General features: G+C 41.7%; 2 pseudogenes; one reads left to right on the top strand and one right to left on the bottom strand.

The window, feature by feature from the left end:
• Positions 1-5,028, top strand: part of LOC148773139 (MYND-type zinc finger-containing chromatin reader ZMYND8-like) — a 114,097-nt pseudogene extending 109,069 nt beyond the window's left edge.
• Positions 5,029-15,918: 10,890 nt separating this feature from the next.
• LOC148773138 (MYND-type zinc finger-containing chromatin reader ZMYND8-like) overlaps positions 15,919-24,370 on the bottom strand; it is a 42,064-nt pseudogene continuing 33,612 nt past the window's right edge.

Raw genomic sequence — 24,370 nt, 5'->3', positions numbered from 1 at the left:
CAAAAACCAGAAATACATAACCATCATGATGCAAGTCAGATGAAAAAGTCACTGCTTTTGGTAAACTATGGGACGGGTTATTTGCAATATTTCCTTTACAGGGGACAGGGGAGGACAGTGGATATGAAGTCCCCTCTTTTAAGCAGAAAAACAGAGAAAAGTATTCTGGGAAAAAAAAAAAAAAAGGCTAGATGAGGTGGTCAACCCTGCTGTAGGTAGTGCACAGGGCTAATTCCAGGGAGAGCTCCCTCTACAGTCTGGCTAGGGGATTGCAACATAGTTAAAAATCCCTGTTAGTCTTTTTTTTTTTTTTTCTTTTTTTAATGTTGATGGTTTGGAAGTCAGGGAGCTAGGTGCATGTTGGGTTTGTGTGTGGGGAGGGGTTTCCTAAAGTCGAAAGTTGCCAGGTGGGTATTGAATCATCTGCCACTTTTGAGTTCCAAAGGAAAAGTGTCATTCATCTTGTAAACAGAGAAAACCACCTCAGTGATATAGATGGTAACGATATTAAAGGCAGTGATTTATCCTTGGAGAAAAAGTCCCCAAAGTCGTCTGCAAAGATAACGAATTGCAGAAGCATAGCAGCTGGCATGGATAAAAAACTTGCCTATTCCCACGGCAACTGCATACCTTTATCAAGGATCTCTGCATTAAGCCAGCACGTCAATATAGCTTTTGATTAGCAAGCAGAGCTGGTGAACTAGGGCCGCCCGGTGCTATGGATAGGCACAACTCAACTCAGGCAGATGTTTCTCGGTTCCCTTGAACGCACACAGGTAAATCAAGAGCTGATTTTGGTGTTACGAAAAGCACCACCTGCTTGGGACTCCAATTCAATACACAACTCTTTTTTTTTTTTTGACCATGTAGGTGATGTAATGATTAGAAATGGATATCTTTATATAGGAAGGACACACTGAAAATCTAACAAACTCAGGAAGGCTCAGAATTCTGTTATCTTGTGACTCAGCTGTCACAGATGAGCATTCCAAGCAGGTGTTGGCTGTAAGCTCAAGGAGCCAAAGTCGTTAATGTTAGTTGACGGGAACATCTTTCGTCTTTGATTTCACTCTGACCAATTTCAAGAGAAACATTTCACTTTCCAAGAGCTGCGCTAGTGACTGGCTCATTCCAGGACGATATACCCAAGTGTAAGGAGAAATGCTTGATTACTATTATTGAAGAAGTGTGCTAGAACTTCCCTGGTGGTCCAGTGGCTAAACCCTGTCAGGAAACTAGGTCCCACACACACCACAACTAAAATTTCATGTGCAGCAACTAAAAAGTTATATCCCACGTGTGGTAAATAAGACCCAGTACAGCCAAAAAACAAAAAAAAAAAGTGCCCGCATCCACGGACTCACAGTTGTATTGAACACAGACTTCCTGTGTATCCCCTAAAAGCAAGCCTACTGGCTGAGAAGTATCTGATTTATTCTGGGGTGTGTAGAGTCTGGGCTCCGCAGACCTTAATGACAAAATCAGATGTGACATTGGCTGAGAAAGTCTCAACCAAGAAGATACCATCAACACCTGTCAGACTCAACTGCAGGTCATATTTTTTTGTTGTTCAATAGCTGTTATGTCCGATTCTTTGTGACCCCATGGACTGTAGCCTACCAGGCTCCTCCATCCATGGGATTCTCCAGAATGAATCCTGGATTCTCCAGACAAGAATACTGGAGTGGGTTGCCATTTCCTTCTCCAGGGGATCTTCCCAACCCAGGGATCGAACCTGGGTCTCCAGCATTGGAGGCAGACTATTTAACCTCTGAACCATTACCCAAACTCATGTCCATTGAGTCAGTGACACCATCCAACCATCTCATCCTCTGTCATCCTCTTCCCCTCCCGCCTTCAATCTTTCCCAGCATCAGGGTCTTTTCCCATGAGTCAACTGTTCACATCAGGCAGCCAAATTACTGGAACTTCAGTTTCAGCATCAGTCCTTTTAATAAATATTCAGGACTGATTTCCTTTAGGATTGACTGGTTTGATCTCCTTGCTGTCCAAGGGACTCTCAAGAGTCGTCTCCAACACCACAGTTCAAAAGCATCAATTCTTCAGTGCTCAGATTTCTTGGTCAACATCAAATTTTCTTTTGGACAAAGGTCTCATAAATGTTGTCATCAGGCATGTCATACCCAGCAGGGTCCACACCGTCCTGCATGATACTCAGAGAAGTAGAATGGAGAAAGTTGGTGAAGCTGTTGACCTGTTTTCAAAATTTAATTCGCTAAGTAACAATTACTAGCATTCATGAGAAGGCAGTTTCAGGAACTGAAACAGTGATGACATGTTCCCTGCATACATGAAGCAGAGGAGATGAGAGACTTCAGTACTGGAAAACTTAGGTTGTCCACATGGAAACACAGTGTAGTTCTACTTTAAAGAATTTTTACTGTCACAGCAAAAGTAAGGAATTCTCTCAGTTTGGGGACTTACCTAGGGTTCCAGTGGATAAGGTTCTCAACACAGGGGATATGGGTTCAATCCCTGGTCAGGGAACTAAGGTCCCACATGACCTGCAAGGTGGAGCCAAAAAATAAAATAAATTTTAAAAGAAAACTTTGACAAGAGAGAAATTCTCTCATCCTAAGACTCTCAAGAAGAATCATGCTTACTTATATGGTGTTGAACATGACTGCAAAGTAACCCTTGAAAGCCCAAGGAGGGCATTCTACTCAGTTTCCTTTGGAAGGAAAATAGCCCCCCGAAAGTTTCAATTCCTCATCAGCACTGTGTTCAGCTGCTCAGTCACTTCTGACTCTTTGCGACCCCACAGACTGAGCCCACTAGGCTCCTCTGTCCATGGAATTCTCCCGACAAGAACACTGGAGTGAGTTGCCATTCCCTTCTCCAGAGGCTCTTCCCGACCCAGGGACTGAACCCACATCTCCTGTATTGGCATGCAGATTCTTTACCATCTGAGCCACCAGAGGACGGCACAATTTATCACCCAAACCAGGACACCTGAGAGGAGAAGGGGGTGGGCTTATCACCTGGGACCTGGGCAAGGGGTGTTGGCTGTAACCATTCTGGGTAAACAAGAGGCTGCCATGATTATTGATGAGATGGTTGGATGGCATCACTGCCTCAAAGGACATGCTGCTGCTGCTGCTGCTGCTGCTAAGTCACTTCAGTCGTGTCCGACTCGATGCAACAGCACAGATAGCAGCCCACCAGGCTCCTGTCCCTGGGATTCTCCAGGCAAGAACACTGGAGTGGGTTACCATTTCCTTCTCCAATGCATGAAAGTGAAAAGTGAAAGTGAAGTCGCTCAGTCATGTCCAGCTCTTTGCGACCCCATGGACTGCAGCCTACCAGGCTACTCCACCCATGGAATTTTCCAGGCAAGAGTACTGGAGTGGGGTACCATTGCCTTCTCCCCAGTGGACATGAGTCTGAGTAAATTCTGGGAGTAGCTGATGGACAGGGAGGCCTGGCGTGCTGCAGTCCATGGGGTCACAAAGAGTTGGACACAACTGAGCGACTGAACTGAAGCATGATTATTAGAAAGAAGGTTGTGAGATCTGTTCAGCCATTCTTGCCCCCAACTACACACTAGAATCATCATGGGTGAACAAACACAAGCATAAACCTATATTACATCAGCATACACACATTTACATGTACACACACATATGCGTTTGTGTATACTGAGATGTCTCATCTCTACACCAGACCAGTTAAATGAGATTTCTGAAAATGGAATGAATCTTGAGCATAGATTTTTAACAGGTCCCCCAGGCGATATAAATAGGCAAAGGACAGAGAACCACTGACCTGGACACCCTCCGAAGACCTTCCAGCTCTCAAAACTCTGGGATCCTAATTTCTGAGCATGAAGCTCTCACCCTTCCTATGGTCAACTGCAAACTACTCTCCTTTCTAGAACGCAAAAAATTTCACACTAGTACAATAATAACCAAGAGGATAATAATAACCAACATATATTTACGAAGAGTTTACACTTTACCAAGACATTTCCCCTTTACAAAAACACGTTTTCAACATTATCTTTTTTTCTTTGCATTAACGTTGCATAAACTCTATGAGAAAGTCAGGTTGGTTATTATGATTACTGACTTTCGACGGGTGAAGATATTGAGATGTCAGAGATGATGCACACTGGCACGAGGCATCTAACACAAAGAGCCTATGGAGTAATCTCGCCCATGTCTTGATTAGAAATGGTATGGGTTAGGAGCACACGCCTGGGGATCCCTGCCACGTGGGTCTGGCTTTCACATCTGTCATTCACTGGCTTGATGAGCTGGGGCAAGTTACATAACCTCTGCATGTATCAGGTCTAAAATTAAAGTTAACACCGACACTTGCTCTGCAGCAGCGGTGTAAGTATTGCATAACATTTCACATGCCACATCTCAGCAGCAGGTCCCCAAAATAGTAACAATGTGATTATTGTTGCTGCTGCTACTGTTACTCCTTCTGTTACTCCCTTCCCCACCTGCTTTTACTGCTATAATTCCCCCTCCTCCTGCTCCCTCCCCCTCCTTCCCCACCAGAAATAATAATAACATTCAGTGCCACAGGCAGAGCCCTTCAGAGAGACAAGGTTAATCATCGTGAAACCCCCGGAGCTAATCTTTACCGGCCTCTCACACACGCTCCCAAAGAACCAGAAGGCAACGTGACTCATCCTCAGAGAAGACGCTCGGTGAAACCGGACGCCCCAGATGTGTGTCCGTGTTGAACCCTGAACGTCTCTGGTACAAAGAGCAAACGATCAGTCTCTAGACAGATGCTCAGCTGGATTCAGAAACCGGGGAGAGCGGCCTCAGAGATGCGCAGCTCACATCTGCCTTTGAGGAAGAGCCCATGTTCTGTCTCGTGCAGGGAGGAGGACACCGGGTGACGGGCCTCCAGCGACATCCCCTGGGATCTGCTCCCAGGCTTCGAGAGGCCCCACTCTTTGAGGGAAGGCCCCAGCCAGAGGGAGACCAGACTTATCAGTACAAGCGTCTGGTCATGTCTGCCCCGGAGCTGCCTCCAGACCAGCGTTGAGGCCTGTGGTTTTCCCCCTCCATTTCTCCCCCATCCCTCCTTCACAATATCAGATTCTATTGCTGAGTAGAGACTCCTCAATGAAAAATAACACGAAACACCCCCATATGTGTCAAACAACTCTATCAAGAATGGCACAGTGGTACCTTACTCAACTGAGATGCAGTGAAAACCTTACAAAATGCTTTTTTCCAAACTGTATTACTGCATCACTTTCTAAGAGTTTATTTGGAAGGTTTTATAGAGTTACAAAATATGTCTGACTTGTCTCTCTTTCTGATGAAGTGCCTACAGCGTGAGGTTTAAAAAAAGTGATTATAGATCATGTTCTAGTCATGTCATCTTTGTTGTGCAAATTAAATTTGTTATGCCACATTAGCTGAAATATATGAATATTTTAATAACACTCAATCTATAAATGGCAAGGAAAATGAGTTAGAATTTTAAAATATAGTCAATTGCAAGGAACTGGATTTCTTGAGGACACGTTTCATCTAGAGAGGAAAGGTATTCTAAATTACTGCATTTCCAAAGTAACCATTTAATTTCATTCTCATTTTGATAATTCAGGTTTTTCTACATACTGAAAATATTAAAAATAATCAAAACCATTAAAATGGTAGTTGGATCCAGTAATCTAAGTGTTCTTAATGTTAATATTATTACATATAACACTATTAAGTTAAGGATAACAAAAATAAAATAGTTACTAAGTGACAAAAGGTATTCTACACTCTATATATTAACTTATCTGGATTCAGAAATATTTAAAATTTTAAGCATAATAATATTTTCTTATACATATTAACAATTTAGTGATTATCTGGTAAATTAAATATTTCCAATGTTAATATTGTTATGGTGGAAAATAATAACAATGCAATAGTGAAACAGTTCTTACCATGTGACAAACAGAATTCTAGGCTCCTTATACACATTAACTCACTTAGCCTCACACACATTCTATAATTTAGGTGTTAATTACATTGTGTTATCCATAATATATAATGTAAGGAACTGAAAAACAGAGAGGTTAAGTAACCTTCCCAAGGTCACACAGCTATATGTGGCACTTCCTGAATTTGAACCAAACAGTCTGCATGAATGAGGAAAAACAAAATGCTGACTTACCTTAAGCCAGACCCATTAAACTTTCACTCTGTGAGTGGGTGTCTGTGTGTAAAGCTATCAATGTACATGCGAACTGAGTTGCTGTAAATCACACTGATGTGATTTAAATGCACTGGAATTTTAAAATCCGAGTATGTATGGTCCTTGCTGAGTACTCACACTGAGTATCAGAAGCACGTTCAGTGGGCTTTGGCAGCCTGCCTCTCTTGTCCAAGGGAGTCTATCATCTCTGAAGAGTCTCTGGAAATGACACAATGAATGAAAAATGCCACTAGTAAAGCTGGGTCAGCACAGGCCTGTCTGTTTTTAGGCCAGCAACAGAACTTTCCAGGTGTACGTCAATCATTTTGTCAGACCTCTCACGCAATTAGCAGCAAATAGTCACTAAGGGCCTACTGTATGCCGTTCCCTTTACCAAATGCCAGAACTTTTAAAAGGTTAAGCATGGGGACTTCCCTGGTGATCCAGTGATTGGGACTCTGCCTACCAATGCAGAGTTGAACCAAGGTTTGATTCCTGGTCTGGGAAGATTCCACATGCCACAGAGCAGCTAAGCCCATGAATCACAACTACTGAAACCTGTGTGCCTAAAGTCACTGCAATGAGAAGCCTGCAAATGAAGAGGAGCCCCTGATAACCACAACCAAAGAAAGTCCACTCAAAAGCCAGCCACGGCCCAGCACAGCCAAAAACAATAAATAAAATGACAAAACAAAATGTTTAAGTACGACTCTAACACTGTTCTCAACTAGCAATATTCATATGAAAAGAATCCAATTTACATGAAATGTTTATCATTTGTCCCTCTAAGGAACAGTCAATAAAATACCCTAAACTTTTGAAGAGAATTCCAAGAGCATCCCGCTTTTACAGCGACTATGATACAGTTATGATAACGTACTTTTTGAGATGTGATTAGAATACAGCACTGTGAAAGTTTGAGATGGAGAATGTAACAATTTGACTCACACGTCATGAAATAACCACGTAGGTGATTAACAATGGTGTGTTAGTTTTAGGCGTACAGCAAACGGATTCAGTTCTGCATACGCATGTATCTATTGTGTTTCAAATTCTTTTCCCATTTAGGCTGTTAATAATATTGGGCAGAGTTCCCTGTGCTGTCCAGCAGGTCCTTGCTGGTTCTCTATGTTAGATACAGCAGTGTGTGCATGTACATCCAAAACTCCCTAACTATCCCTCCCCCCATCCTTCCCGCCAAGCCCCCACTGCACACACATAACCATACGTTCATTCTCTAAGTGAGTCTGTTTATGTTTTGTAAGTAAGTTCATCTGTATGATTCCTTTTTAGATTCCACGTATAAGCAATATGATATGTATTACATGCTATTTCTCTTTCTCTGTCTGACTGACTTCACTCAGTATGACAATCTCTAGGTCTACCCACGCTGTTGCAGATGGAACTACTGATAATGAATGAACTTTTAAACCCTTTACTCATAATCTTGAATTCCAATGGCCAGGATTCACCTTAGGAGTCTTTTTTTTTTTTTTTAGTTCTACCAGTTTATTGCTACCAACCCATCTCCCTCCACTCTCATGCATGTAACCGCATGGAGTGTAGCCCACCAGGCTCCTCTGTCCATGGACTTTTCCAGGCAAGAATACTGGAATGGGTTGCCATCTCCTTCTCCGAGGAGTCATGTTGTTTTAACAAGTGACCTGACTCCAGGGACTAGGTTGGGTAGGGTTTCACATCATCAGTGCCAACTGAAGGATTACACCCCTGTCTTGCAATGGCTGGGCGCCATCTTTCTTTCTCATGAGACTTTAGCCTACCTGCCTCATTCATTATTACACCCACGAGCCATGAAAAATGTCAAACACAGAGCACTCACAGGCGACACTGCTGAATAAATATATTCATAGATGAAGGAGACGGTTAATCAGTTCTTAACAGGACTGTGTTGAATAAAACACTTACTTGAAAGTATCAGCTCTGATGGGTATGTTAAAAAACTTTATCATGTTACTTAATAGACAGCCTAGATCTTCGTGTATTTAATACTTCTAGCACTGACACCCATGGCAAGTCATAAATTATAAGTTTATTAAAACACAAATTCAGATAGCATGGTTGTAAAAGCCAGTGGGAAGACCCCATTTAAGTGGTGAAAAGCCTAAGCAAATCATTAAACCTCCATATCTAACATAATCTTTCCCCTCTTCACATCATTCACAAGTGGACACTACCAGAAGTTGATATGATGTTCACAAGTCTAGATTATTGATAAGATGTCTGGAAGTGAGATATGCAAAAGGGAGTAATATATACACTTAATGTTAGGCCATTGACTGTATAATCCATCAAGTTACTGGCAGCTATTAGGTTGAAAGTGTTAGTCACTCACTTGTATCCATTCTTTGAGACCCCATGAACTGTACCCTACTAGACTTCTCCATTTGTCCAGGGGATTCTCCAGCCAAGAATACTGGAGTGTGTTGCATTTCCTTCTCCAGGGGATCTTCCTGACCCAGCAATTGAATCTATGTCTCCTGCATTAACAGGCTGATCCTTTACCACTGAGCCACCAGGAAGTTATTAGGTTAGATGATCTCATTTGATGGCTTTTTATATAATGTTTTGTACCAAGTTTGAGATAGAAATTTTTATACAGTAAATTATACATTCCATTTACCTATGAGTGTATGGTATATATATCACATATATTAATTTTTACATGGGTAGTCAATTTTTGTTTCTCTAAATTTGTGTCTGTATTCTCTAAATACTCTAGGAAGAATGTGTTTCTTTAGAAATAAGAAAAATGTTATTTCTTAAAATGTAAACTCGTACAGGAGTACAAATAACTTACACTTCTTCTATGAAATAATGATGCCGTTTTGAGAAAGCTGAGCACCAAAGAATTGATGCTTTTGAACTGTGGTGTTGGAGAAGACTCTTGAGAGTCCTTTGGACTGCAAGGATATCAAACGAGACCATCCTAAAGGAAATCACTCCTGAATATTCATTGGAAGAACTGATGCTAAAGCTGAAGCTCCAATATTTTGGCCACCTGATGCGAAGAACTGACTCACTGGAAAAGACCCTGATGCTGGGAAAGATTGAGGGCAGGAGAAGGGGACAACAGACGAAGAGATGGTTGGATGGCATTACCAACTCAATAGGTGTGAGTTTGAGAAAGTTCTGGAAATTGGTGATGGATAGGGACACCTGGCATGCTGAAGTACATGGGGTCGCAAAGAGTTGGACATGACTGAGCAACTGCACTGAACTTGAGTGTGAGTTTGTCCATCCACAAACGAAATTCAAAAGCCTACTTTCATGACCTACAAGTTTCCCGCTGTTATTTAGTCACTCAGCTGTGTTTGGCTCTTTGTAAACCCCCTGGACTCTAGCTCACCAGGCTCCTCTGTTACATTAGCAATAGCTCTAATTATGAGAACTCATTAATAGAGAACTACACCCATTAATATATAAGTTATATTTACTTTAAAAATGGAGTTTTCTTCACTAAAAACATGGTTCATTCCAAAAACTGCAATTTAGGAGGCCTGAAGACCCCTTCCTCAACTGCAGGTATGTGCCATCTCAAGACTGTTTATTGGAACTATAAAGGAGTTAGGATGTAAAGAAAAAAGAAAACACCTTTTCTTCATAAAGATTCTCTGTCTCTTACTACCAATCACTGTCAACAAATGGCTCCAGGTACCTATGACTTAGAAAATTAAATTCAGCAACACATTGGAAGAGACCCTGACGCTGGGAAGGACTGAAGGCATAAGATATGGCGCTAGAAGATAAGCTGGTTAGATAGCATCACTGACTCAGTGGACATGACTTTGAGCAAACCCTGGGAGATGCTGAAGGACAGGGAAGCCTGGTGTGCTGCAGACCGTGGGGTAACAAAGAGTTGGACAAGACAGTGACTGAACGCACACACATGATCCAACAATTCCACTTACATGTATATACTCAAAGGAATTGAAAGCAGAGTCTTGAAAAGATATTTGTACACCCATGTATATAATACCATTTTTCACAACAGCTAAAAAAGTGGAAGTTCCCCAAGGATCTATTGACGGATGAATGGAAAAACAAAGTGTGCTATTTGCAGATCAGTTCAGTTCAGTCGCTCAGTCGTGTCAGACACTTTGTGACTCCATGGACCACAGCCTGCCAGGCCTCCCTGTCCATCACCAACTCCCGGAGTTCACTCAAACTCATGTCCATTGAGTTGGTGATGCCATCCAGCCATCTCATTCTCTGTCGTCCCCGTCTCCTCCCACCCACAATCCCTCCTAGCATCAGAGTCTTTTCGAGGGAGTCAACTCGTCGCATGCGGTGGCCAAAGTACTGGAGTTTCAGCTTTAGCATCAGTCCTTTCAATGAACACCCAGGATTTATCTCCTTTAGAATGGACTGGTTGGATCTCCTGGTAGTACAAGTGACTCTCAAGAGTCTTCTCCAGCACCACAGTTCAAAAGCATCGATTCTTCGGCGATCAGCTTTCTTCACAGTCCAACTCTCACATCCATACATGACCACGGGAAAAATCATAGCCTTGACTAGATGGACCTTTGTTGACAAAGTAATGTTTCTGCTTTTTAATATGCTATCTAGGTTGGTCATAACTTTTCTTTCAAGGAGTAAGCGTCTTTTAATTTCCTGGCTGCAATCAGCATCCACAGTGATTTTGGAGCCCCCAAAAATAAAGTCTGACACTGTTTCCACTATTTCCCCATCTATTTCCCATGAAGAGGTGGGACTAGATGCCATGATATTTGCAGATAATTGAACATTATTCACTTAAAAAGGAAAGAAATTTTGACATATGTCACAGTGTGGATGTACTGATGCTAGTAAAGTTCAGTTCAGTTCAGTCGCTCAGTCATGTCTGACTCTTTGCGACCCCATGAATCCCAGCACGCCAGGCTTCCCTGTCCATCACCGACTCCCGGAGTTCACTCAAACTCATGTCCATCGAGCTGGTGATGCCATCCAGCCATATCATTCTCTGTCGTCCCCGTCTCCTCCCACCCCCAATCCCTCCCTGAGTCAAATCGTCCAATGAGGTGGCCAAAGTATTGGAGTTTCAGTTTTAGCATCAGTCCTTCCAATGAACACCCAGGATTGATCTCCTCTACAATGGATTGGTTGGATCTCCTTGCAGTCCAAGGGACTCTCAAGCGTCTTCTACAGCACCACAGTTCAAATGCATCAATTCTTCGTGATCAGTTTGCTTCACAGTCCAACTCTCACATCCATACATGACTACGGGAAAAACCATAGACTTGACTAGACGGACCTTGGTTGGCAAAGTAATGTCTCTGCTTTTTAATATGCTGTCTAGGTTGATCATAACTTTCCTTCCAAGGAGTGTCTTTTAATTTCCTGGCTGCAATCAGCATCTGAAGTGATTTTGGAGCCCCAAAAAATAAAGTCTGACAGTTTCCACTGATTCCCCATCTATTTACCATGAAGTGATGGGACCAGATGCCATGATTTTTATTTTCTGAATGTTGAGCTTCAAGCCAACATTTTCACTCTTCTCTTTCACTTTCATCAAGAAGCTTTTTAGTTCCTCTTCACTTGTGGCCATAAGGGTGATGTCATCTGCATATCTGAGGTTATTGATATTTCTCCCAGCAGTCTTGATTTCAGCTTGTGCTTCTTCCAGCCCAGCGTTCCTCATGATGTACCCTGCATAGAAGTTAAATAAGACGGGTGACAATATACAACCTTGACGTACTCCTTTTCCTATTTGGAACCAGTCTGTTGTTCCATGTACAGTTCTGACTGTTGCTTCCTGATCTGCATACAGGTTTCTCAAGAGCCAGGTCAGGTGGTCTGGGATTCCCATCTCTTTCAGAATGTTCCACAGTTTATTGTGATCCACACAGTCAAAGGCTTTGGCATAGTCAGTGAGGCAGAAATAGATGTTTTTCTGGAGCTCTCTTGCTTTCTCCATGATCCAGCGGATGTTGGCTATTTGATCTCTGGTTCCTCTGCCTTTTCTAAAACCTGCTTGAACATCTGGATTTCACCGTTCACATATTGCTGAAGCCTGGCTTGGAGAATTTTGAGCATGACTTTACTAGCGTGTGAGATAAGTCCAATTGTGCAGTAGTTTGAGCATTCTTTGGCCTTGCCTTTCTTTGGGATTGGAATGAAGACTGACATTTTCCAGTCCTGTGGCCACTGCTGAGTTTTCCAAATTTGCTGGCATATTGAGTGCAGCACTTTCACAACATCATTTTTCAGGATATGAAATAGCTCAATTGGAATTCTATCACCTCCACTAGCTTTGTTCATAGTGATGCTCTCTAAGGCCCACTTGACTTCACATTCCAAGATATCTGGCTCCAGGTGAGTGATCATGCCATCGTGATTATCTTGGTTGTGAAGATCTTTTTTGTACAGTTCTTCTGTTTATTCTTGCTAACTCTTCTTAATATCTTCTGCTTCTGTTAGGTCCATATCATTTCTGTCCTTTATTGAGCCCATCTTTGCATGAAATATTCCCTTGATATCTCTAATTTTCTTGAAGAGATCTCTTGTTTTTCCTGTTCTGCTGTTTCCCTGTATTTCTTTGCACTGATCGCTGAGGATGGCTTTCTTATCTCTCCTTGCTATTCTTTGGAACTCTGCATTCAGATGCTTATATCTTTCCTTTACTCCGTTGCTTTTCGCTTCCCTTCTTTTCACAGCTATTTGTAAGGCCTCCTCAGACAGCCATTTTGCTTTTTTGTATTTCTTTTCCATGGGAATGGTCTTGGTTCCTGTCTCCTGTACAATGTCACGAACCTCCATCCATAGTTCATCAGGCACTCTATCTATCAGATCTAGTCCCTTAAATCTGTTTCTTGCTTCAACTGTATAATCATAAGAGATTTGATTTAGGTCATATCTGAATGTCTAGTGGTTTCCCCTACTTTCTTCAAATTCAGTCTGAATTTGACAATAAGGAGTTCATGATCTGAGCCACAGTCAGCTCCTGGTCTTGTTTTTGCTGACTGTATAGAGCTTCTCCATCTTTGGCTGCAAATAATATAATCAGTCTGATTTCACTGTTGACCATCTGGTGATGTCCTTGTGTATAGTCTTCTCTTGTGTTGTTGGAAGAGGGTGTTTGCTATGCGTTCTCTTGGCAAATGTCTATTAGCCTTTGCCCTGTTTCATTTCATGCTCCAAGGCCAAATTTGCCTGTTACTCCAGGTGTTTCTTGACTTCCTACTTTTGCACTCCAGTCCTCTGTAATGAAAAAGACTTCTTTTTCGGGTATTAGTTCTAAAACTTCTTGTAGGTTTTCATAAAATCATTCAACTTCGGCTTCTTCAGCATTACTGGTTGGCGCACAGACTTGGCTTACTATAATATTGATCGATTTGCCTTGGAAACAAACAGAAATCATTCTGTCGTTTACGTGGGTATAATAACACCTTTAGGGCACATGCTAAGTGAAATAAACTAATCACAAAATGACAAAATAAATAAATAAAAATAAAAACATGGTTCAAACAGTAGACTCAACAAAGTCATGGCTATTTAGAAACTCAGTGACCATTTTAGGTAAGAATAAACATAGAATCATTCTAAACAAGTAACATACTCCACAGCCACTTGACTTTTATGCAGAGCAGAACTTAATTCATCAGTACTCTACAGAGTAAACAGCTTTCCTGGTAGCTCAGCTGGTAAAGAATCTGCCTCCAATGCAGGAGACCCCGGCTCGATTCCTGGGTGGGGAAGATCCCCTAGAAAATGGATAGGCTACCCACTCCCAGTATTCTGGGGCTTCCCTGGTGGCTCAGACAGTAAAGAAGGCGCCTGTAATGCGGGAGATGTGGGTTCAATCCTTGGGTAGGAAAGATGCCGTGGAGAAGGGCATGGCAACCCACTCCAATATTAGAATCCCTTGAATAGAGGAGCCTGGTGGGTTGCAGTCTGGGGAGTTGCAAAGAATCAGACACAACTGAGTGACGAAGCACAGCAATCTAAGTCAGGGGTCCCCAACCTCTGGAGACTAATGCCTGATGATCTGAGGTGGAGCTGTTGTCATAATAAAAATAAAATAAAATGAACATTAAATGGAATGTGCTTGAATCAACCGGAAAGAATCCACTTGCACCCGCAGCCCATGGAAAAATTGACTTCCACAAACCACTTCCTGATTTCAAAAAGGTTGGGGACTGCTGGTAAATCCCACTCTCCTCTGGCTGGCCTTATTCTCCCAGAATTTCTAGGACTGTTGTCAAGAAGCTGTGCAGAATCTTTTCTATCTCTTAATGATGAAAAGTGACAGTGAAAGTCTCTCAGTCATGCCTGATTCTTCGCGACCTCATGGACTATAGTCCATGGGACTTCCAGGCCAGAATAATGGAGTGGGTAGCTGTTTCCCTTCTCCAGAGGATCTTCCCTACCCAGGAATGGAATCCAGGTCTCCTGCATTGTGGGTGGAGTCTTTACCAACTGGGCCACCAGGGAAGCCTGATGATGAAGCTGAGGCTTATTTAGCCCTGGCTTTCTATTTAGGCACCTCCCTCTCCCAAACCTGCATTATGGTTCTGGTAACCTTGTGACCCAGCTCCCCTGGTGGCTCAGCAGCAAATAATTTGACTGTCAATCCAATACAAGAGACTGGGGCTCTATCCTTGGTTCGGGAAGGGAATGGCAACCCACGCCAGTATTCTTGCCTGGAGAATCCCATGAACAGATGATCCTAGTGGGCTACAGTCCAGAGGGATCTCAAAAGAGTCAGACACGACTGAGTGCCTGAACCACCACCACCATCACCACCACCCGGGTGGCCACAATGAGAACTTCTCAAAGATCATTCATCCTCATCCTTGTCTACATCTTAGATTCCCCTGCCTGGAACAGTGGTCTTCAGCCTTGACTCACCTGGGAGCTGTCTGTCTCTTCCTGATGATAGTTTTGATGTCCAACCTCCATCATAGACTGATCAAAAGCAGAAGATTGACGCTGGAAGGTTGTACACCCTACACAGTAGGAGGGTGTCCCAGGTCCCAAGACTGAATATGGGGAAACGGACGTGGTCTGCATTGTCTGCAAACCCCCTCCCAACTTGCATGCAGAACCGGGAAGAGCAGGTGGCTCTTCTACCTCAGCACCCTGTCCTCTCCTTCTCAACTGTGCCCGTGAGCGGGAAGGCCTTCCTCCCTGTACTCGGGCAGTGACCTTCCCTAAATCATGTCCTAAGCCCCCTTCCTCCACAGGATGAAAGAACACCTCTGAGTCTGTCTTGAGAACTCCCGTGCTTAATGGTTTGCTGCAAGACAAGACTCTCATACTGGCTGCTGCAGCTAAGTCGCTTCAGTTGTGTCTGACTTGTTGCGACCCCATGTACTCTAGCCCATCAGTCTCCTCCGTCCATGGGATTTTCCAGGCAAGAGTACAGGAGTGGGTTGCCATTTCCTTCTCAAAAGTGAAAAGTTGCTCAGTGATATCCGATTCTGCAACCCCACGGGCTGTATAGTCCAGAATCCTGGGGCCAGAATCCTGGAGTGGGTAGCCTTTTCCCTTCTCCAGGGGATCTTCCCAACCAAGGGATATAACCGAGGTCTCCCACATTGCAGGCTGATTCTTTACCAGCTGAGCTACAAGGGAATCTGCCAAATGCATACATATGACCCCTCCCTGTTAAGCCTTCCTCTCCTCCCCACAAGCTACCACTCTGGGTCATCACAGAGCACCGAGCTGAGCTTCCTGCACTAGACGGCATTTCCCTACCAGCTGTCCACGCTACACAAGTCAGTGTATATAGGTCAGTGCTATTCTTTCAGTGCATTCCACCCTCTCCTTCTCCGTGGGGTCCACATATCCGTTCTCTGCGTCCACGTCTCTATTTCCACCCTGCACACAGGTTCACAAGTACCATTTTTCAAGTTAAACTGCCTTGGAAGTTTGAAGATACTTGAAGCCGAATTTTCTCTTTGCCTTAGCCAGTCAGATACACCAACTAAAGACTGTATCAAACAACCTAAAGATTCATAACTCTTCTAAACAGGTATTACATGTTAACTACGTTCTAGATGCTGGCAGCAACCAGTCCGGACGAGACAGTCCCTACCCCAAATCAACTCTGAACACAGAGGGTGGAGGCAAAACACATCACTCACCAAAATAAGAGGTGATAAATGCTGTCACAATGCCCCATGCCTGGCAGCAAAGAGAAGAGTGGGATTAATATTGACAGAATTTGTTTGACTTTAATCCAAAAGGGCAGCCTGAGACAGAAGGGTTGTTTAGGCCTTGAAGGATAAGTAGAATGTAACAGAACAGACAAATGTGAAAGTACATTCCAGCAAGAAAAGACAGGGAGATAAAAATGGACAGTTTATCCATCAGGATTTTTTTTTTTTCAAATGCCTACTCCAGTCTTTTTCTTGTATTAGACACTAAATACAGAGAAGTCAATGGCACCGCACTCCAGTACTCTTGCCTGGGAAATCCCATGGACAGAGGAGCTTGGTAGGCTGCAGTCCATGGGGTCACGAAGAGTCGGACACAACTGAGCAACTTTACTTTCACTTTTCACTTTCATGCATTGGGGAAGGAAATGGCAACCCACTCCATTGTTCTTGCCTGGAGAATCCCAGGGACAGTGGAGCATGGTGGGCTGCCATCTGTGGGGTCACACAGAGTCGGACATAACTGAAGCGACTTAGCAGCAGCAGCATCAGACACTAAATAAAGTTTATTTAAAGAGTGATGAGAGGCACAAAGAAAAATTGATTCGATACATGGTATATCAGAAAGTAGGACCTTGGCCAAAGACATGACCCGCGCTTATAACACCGTTCCTAATGCAAATTTTGTTCTCATTACAATAACCAACTTTACGACACAACTTTCAAGAAAAGCAGTTATCAGAGTTACCACTGTAACTGATAAGTGAAGGAAGGGTTGCTTTCTTTTTTTATATTTATTTATTTATTTTTTATTGGAGGCTACTTACTTTACAATATTATATTAGTTGGTTTTGCCATACATTGACATGAATCCACCCCGGGTGTACATGTCTTCCCCATCTTGAAACCCCTCCCACCTCACTCCCCATCCCATCCCTCTGGGTCATCCCCATGCACCAGCCCCGAGCATCCTGTCTCATGCATCGAAACTGGACTAGCGATGCATTTCACATATGATAATATACATGTTTCAATGTCATTCTCCCAAATCATCCCACCCTCGCCCTCTCCCACAGAGTCCAAAAGACTGTTCTACACACCTGTGTCTCTTTTACTGTCTTGCATACAGGGTTATCGTTATCATCTTTCTAAATTGTATATATATGCGTTAGTATACTGTACAGGTGTTTTTCTTTCTGGCTTACTTCACTCTGTATAATAGACTCCAGTTTCATCCACATCATTAGAACTGATTCAAAAGTATTCTCTTTAATGGCTGATTAACATTCCATGTATATATGTACCAAAGCTTTATTATCCATTCGTCTGCAGATGGACATCTAGGTTGCTTCCATTTCCTGGCTATTATAAACAGTGCTGCGATGAACATTGGAGTATATGTGATTCTTTCAAATCTGGTTTCTTCACTGTGTATGGCCAGGAGTGCGATTGCTGTGTCGTATGGCAGTTCTATTTCCAGTTTTCTAAGGAGTCTCCTCACTGTTCTCCAAAGTTGCTGTACTAGTCTGCATTCCCACCAACAGTGTAACAGGGTTGCCTTTTCTCCACACCCTCTCCAGCATTTATTGCATGTAGACTTTTGGATAGCAGCCATTCCGACTCGTGTGTAATGGTATCTCATTGTGGTTTTGATTTGCATTTCTCTGATAATGAGGGATGCTGAGCATTTTTTCATGTGTTTATTAGCCATCTGTATGTCTTCTTTGGAGAAATGTCTGTTTAGTTCCTTGGCCCATTTTTTGATTGGGTCTTTTATTTTTGTGGAATTGAGCTGGAGGAGCTGCTTGTATATTTTGGAGATGAATTCTTTGTCAGTTGTTTCATTTGCTATTATTTTATCCCATTCTGAAGGCTGTCTTTTCACCTTGCTTATAGTTTCCTTTGCTGTGCAGAAGCTTTTAACTTTAATTAGGCCCCATTTGTTTAGTTTTGCTTTTATTTCCAATATTCTGGGAGGTGGGTCATGGAGGATCCTGCTGTGATTTATGTCGGAGAGTGTTTTGCCTATGTTCTCCTCTAGGAGTTTTATAGTTTCTGGTCTTACATTTAGATCTTTAATCCATTTTGAGTTTATTTTTGTGTATGGTGTTAGGGAGTGTTCTAGTTTAATTCTTTTAAAAGTGGTTGACCAGTTTTCCCAGCACCACTTGTTAAAGAGATTGTCTTTTTTCCATTGAATATTCTTGCATCCCTTGTCAAAGATAAGGTGTCCATAGGTGCGTGGATTTATCTCTGGCTTTCTATTTTGTTCCATTGATCTATATTTCTGTCTTTATGCCAGTACCATACTGTCTTGATGACTGTGGCTTTGTAGTAGAGCCTGAAGTCCGGCAGGTTGATTCCCACAGTTCCACTCTTCTTCCTCAAGATTGCTTTGGCTATTCGAGGTTTTTTATATTTCCATACAAATTGTGAGATTATTTGTTCTAGCTCTGTGAAAAACACCGTTGGTAGCTTAATAGGGATTGCATTCAACTTATAAATTACTTTGCATAATATACTCATTTTCACAATACTTATTCTTCCAATCCACGGACACGATATATTTCTCCATCTACTAGTGTCCTCTCTGATTTCTTTCACCAGTGTTTTATAGTTTTCTATATACAGGTCTTTGGTTTCTTTCGGTATCTATATTCCTTTTTTTGTATGGTAAATCTATTTTTATTGTTGAGGAGCCATTGTATTATATTCCATAGTGGCTGCACCATTTTATTCTCCCTCCTGCAGTACACAAGAGCCACATGTTTGTGCCAACACGTGTTACTTTCTGGGTTAATTTTTGGGGGTGGGGTGGAGGGTGGGGGGAAGGGAACGATAGCTATTCTGATCAACGTAAGATAACATTCTTAATACCTTTATTTTATTTTTTAATTTTTATTTTTTATTGGAGGCTAATTACTTTACAATATTATATTGGTTGGTTTCGCCATACATTGACATGAATCTACAACGGGTGTACATGTGTTCCCCTTCTCGAACCCCCCTCCCACCTTCCTCTTAGCCTTATCCTCCCTCTGGGTCATCCCCGTGCACCAGCCCCGAGCATCATGTATCATGCTTCGAACCTGGACTGGTGATTCATTTCACATATGATAATACACATGTTTCAATGCCATTCTCCCAAATCATCCCACCCTCACCCTATCTCACAGAGTCCCAAAGACTGTTCTGTACACCTGTGTCTCTTTTGTTGTCTCCTATACAGGGTTATCCTTGCCATCTTTCTAAATTCCATATATACGCATTAGTATACTGTATTGGTGTTTTTCTTTCTGGCTTACTTCACTCTGTAAAATAGGCTCCATTTTCACCCACCTCCTTAGAACTGATTCAAATGTATTCTTTTTAATGGCTGAGTAATACTCCATTGTGTATACGTACCAAAGCTTTCTTATCCATTCGTATATAGATGGACATCTAGGTTGCTTCCATGTCCTGGCTATTATAAACAGTGCTGCGATGAACATTGGAGTACATGTGTCTCTTTCAATACTGGTTTCCTCGGTGTGTATGCCCAGGAGTGCGATTGCTAGATCATATGGCAGTTCTGTTTCCAGTTTTTTAAGGAGTCTCCACACTGTTCTCCATAGTGGCTGTACTAGTCTGCATTCCCACCAACAGTGTAACAGGGTTCCCTTTTCTCCACACCCTCTCCAGCACTTATTGCATGTAGACTGTTGGATAGCAGCCATTCTGACTGGTGCGAAATGGTATCTCATTGTGATTTTGATTTGCATTTCTCTGATAATGAGGGATATTGAGCATTTCTTCATGTGTTTGCTGGCCATCTGTATGTCTTCTTAGGAGAAACGTCTGTTTAGTTCTTTGGCCCATTTTTTGATTGGGTCATTTATTTTTCTGGAATTGAGCTGGAGGAGCTGCTTGTATATTTTGGAGATTCATTTCTTGTCAGTTGTTTCATTTGCTATTATTTTCTCCCATTCTGAAGGCTGTCTTTTCACCTTGCTTATAGTTTCCTTTGCTGCGCAGAAGCTTTTAATTTTAATTAGGTCCCATTTGTTTAGTTTTGCTTTCATTTCCAATATTCTGGGAGGTGGATCATGGAGGATCCTGCTGTGATTTATATCGGAGAGTGTTTTGCCTATGTTCTCCTCTAGGAGTTTTATAGCTTCTGGTCTTACATTTAGATCCTTAATCCATTTTGAGTTTATTTTTGTGTATGGTGTTAGGGAGTGTTCTAGTTTAATTCTTTTACAAGTGGTTGACCAGTTTTCCCAGCACCACTTGTTAAAGAGATTGTCTTTTCTCCACTGAATATTCTTGTCTCCCTTGTCAAAGATAAGGTGTCCATAGGTCCGTGGATTTATCTCTGGCTTTCTATTTTGTTCCACTGATCTATATTTCTGTCTTTATGCCAGTACTGTACTGTCTTGTCGACTGTGGTTTTGTTGTAGACCCTGAAGTCCAGGAGGTTGATTAACCTAGTTCCATTCTTCTTCCTCAAGATTGCTTTGCCTATTTGATGTGTTTTGTATTTCCATACAAATTGTGAGATTATTTGTTCTAGCTCTGTGAAAAACACCGTTGGTAGCTTGATAGGGATTGCATTCAACTTATAAATTACTTTGGGTAGTATACTCATTTTCACAATACTTATTCTTCCAATCCACGGACACGGTATATTTCTCCATCTATTATTGTTGTCTCTGATTTCTTTCACCAGTGTTTTATAGTTTTCTCTGTACAGGTCTTTTGTATCTTTAGATAGATACATTACTAAGTATTTTATTCTTTTCTTTGCAACAGTGAATGGAATAGTTTCCTTAATTTCTCTTTCTATTTTCTCATTATTAGTGTGTAGGAATGCAAGGGATTTCGGTGTGTTGATTTTATATCCTGCACCTTTGCTGTATTCATTGATTAACTCTAGCAGTTTTCTGGTAGAGACTTTAGGGTTTTCTGTGTATAGGATCATATCATCAGCGAACAGTGAAAGTTTTACTTCTTCTTTTCCAGTTTGGTTTGCTTTTATGTCTTTTTCTGCTCTGATTGCTGTGGCCTAAACTTCCAGAACTATGTTGAACAGTATCGGTGAGAGTGGGCACCCTTGTCTTGTTCCTGAATTTAGGGGAAATGCTTTCAGATTTTCAGCATTGAGGATAATGTTTTCTGTGGGTTTCTCATACATAGCTTTTATTATGTTGAGATATGATGCTTCTATTCCTGCCTTCTGGAGGGTTTTTAACATAAATGGATGTTGAATTTTGTTGAAGGCTTTCTCTGCATCTATTGAGATAATCATATGATTTTTATTTTTCAGTTTGTTAATGTGGTGTATTACCTTAATTGATTTGTGGATATTGAAGAATTCTTGCATCCCTGGGATAAAGCCCACTTGGTCATGATGTATGATCTTCTTAATGTGTTGTTGGATTCTGATTTCTAGAATTTTGTTAAGGATTTTTGCATCTATGTTCATCAGTGATATTGGCCTATAGTTTTCTTTTTTTGTGGGATCTTTACCAGGTTTTGGGATTAGGGTGATGGTGGCCTCATAGAATGAGTTTGGAAGTTTCCCTTCCTCAGCAGTTTTCTCGAAGAGTTTGAGCAGGAGAGGTGTTAGCTCTTCTCTAAGTTTTTGGTAGAATTCAGCTATGAAGCCATCTGGACCTGGGCTTTATTTTGCTGGAAGATTTCTGATTAGAGATTCAATTTCCATGCTTGTGGTGGGTCTGTTCAGATTTTCTATTTCTTCCTGGTTCAGTTTTGGAAAGTTGTACTTTTCTAAGAATTTGGCCATTTCTTCCAAGTTGTCCATTTTATTGGAATATAATTCCTGGTAGTAGTCTCTTATTATCCTTTGTGTTTCTGTGTTGTCTGCTGTGATCTCTCCATTTTCATTTCTACTTTTATTGATTTGGTTTTTCTTCCTTTGTTTCCCGATGAGTCTGGCTAGTGATTTGTCAATTTTATTCACCCTCTCAAAGAACCAGCTTTTGGTTTTGTTGATTTTTGCCCTGATCTCTTTTGCTTCTTTTGCATTTATTTCTGCCCTAATTTTTAAGATGTCTTTCCTTATACTCACCCTCGGACTCTTCATTTCTTCCTTTTCTAGTTGCTTTAGGTGTAGAATTAGGTTATTTAGTTGACTTTTTTCTTGTTTATTGAGGTATGCCTGTTTTGCTATGAACCTTCCCCTTAGCACTGCTTTTACAGCGCCCCCCCCCCCAGGTTTTGGGTTGTTGCATTTTCATTTTCATTCGTTTCTATGTATATTTTGATTTCTTCTATGATTCGTTAGTTATTAAGCAATGTGTTGTTCATCCTCCCTATGTTGGCATTTTTAATAGATTTTCTCCTGTAATTGAGATCTAATCTTACTGCATTGTGGTCAGAAAAGATGCTTGGAATGATTTCAAGTTTTTTGAATTTACCAAGGCTAGATTTATGGCCCAGGGTATGATCTAATCTGGAGAAGGTTCCGTGTGAGCTTGAGAAGAAGGTGAAATTCACTGTTCTGGGGTGAAATGTCCTATCGATATCAATTAGTTCTAGTTGGTCTATTGGATGATTTAACGTTTGTGTTTCCTTGTTAATTTTTTGTTTAACTGATCTATCCATAGTTGTGAGTGGGGTATTAAATTCTCCCAGTATTATTGTGTTATTGTTAACTTCCTCTTTCATACTTGTTAGCATTTGTCTTATATAATGCGGTGCTCCTATGTTGGGTGCATATATTTTTATAATTGTTATATGTTCTTCTTGGATTGATCCTTTGATCATTATATGGTGTCCTTCTTTGTCTCTTTTCACAGCCTTTGTTTTAAAGTCTATCTTATCTGATATGAGCATTGTGACTCCTGCTTTCTTTTGGTCTCTAATAGTGTGGAATATCTTTTTCCAGTTCTTCACTTTCAGTCTGCATGTGTCCCTCGTTTTGGGGGGGGGTCTCTTGTAGGCAACATATATATTGGTCTTGTTTTGGTATCCTTTCAGCTAGTCTTTGTCTTTAGGTTGGGGCATTCAACCCATTTACTTTTAAGGTGATTATTGATACATATGATCCCATTGCCATTTACTTTATTGTTTTGGGCTCGAGGTGATACACTGTTTCTGTGTTTCCTGTCTAGAGAAGGTCCTTTAGCATTTGTTGGAGAGCTGGTTTGGTGATGCTGAATTCTCTCAGCTTTTGCTTGTCTGTAAAGCTTTTGATTTCTCCTTCATATTTGATTGAGATCCTTGCTGAATACAGTCATCTGGGCTGTAGGTTATTTTCTTTCAACACTTTAGTATGCCCTGCCATTCCCTCCTTGCCTGAAGAGTTTCTATTGAAAGATCATCGGTTATCCTTATGGGGATCCCCTTATGTGTTGTTTGTTGCTTTTCCCTTGTTGCTTTTAACATTTGTTCTTTGTGTTTGATCTTTGTTACTTTGGTTAATGTGTGTCTTGGGGTATTTCACCTTGGGTTTACCCTGGATGGGACTCTCTGGAATTCTTGGACTTGAGAGATTATTTCCTTCCCCATTTTACGGAAGTTTTCAATTATTATTTCCTCAAGTATTTTCTCATGGTCTTTCTTTTTGTCTTCTTCCGGGACTCCTATGATGTGAAAGTTGGGGCGTTTAACATGGTACCAGAGGTCTCTGAGATTGTCCTCATTTCTTTCACTTGGTTCTTCTTTTTTCCTCTCTGTTTCATTTCTTTCTACCAATCTATCTTCTAACTCACTTGTCCTATCATTTGCGTCTTTTTTCTACTGTTGGTTCCCTCCACAGTGTTTTTGATCTCATATTGTATTCAGTTCAGTTCAGTTCAGTTCAGTCGCTCAGTCATGTCCGACTCTCCACCACCCCATGAATCAAGCATGCCAGGCCTCCCTGTCCACCACCAACTCCCGGAGTTCACTCAAACTCATGTCCACAGAGTCGGTGATGCCATCCAGCCATCTCATTCTCCGTCGTCCCATTCTCCTCCCGCCCCCAACCTTTCCCAGCATCAGAATCTTTTCCAGGGAGTCAACTCATCACATGAGGTGGCCAAAGTATTGCAGTTTCAGCTTTAGCGTCAGTCCTTCCAATGAACACC

The sequence above is a fragment of the Moschus berezovskii genome, chromosome Y (genome assembly GCF_049115385.1).
Source record: "Moschus berezovskii isolate FMDL1 chromosome Y, NW_MosBer_1.0, whole genome shotgun sequence".
NCBI classification, from domain to species: domain Eukaryota; kingdom Metazoa; phylum Chordata; class Mammalia; order Artiodactyla; family Moschidae; genus Moschus; species Moschus berezovskii.
This window is presented reverse-complemented; position numbering and strand designations above follow the sequence as displayed.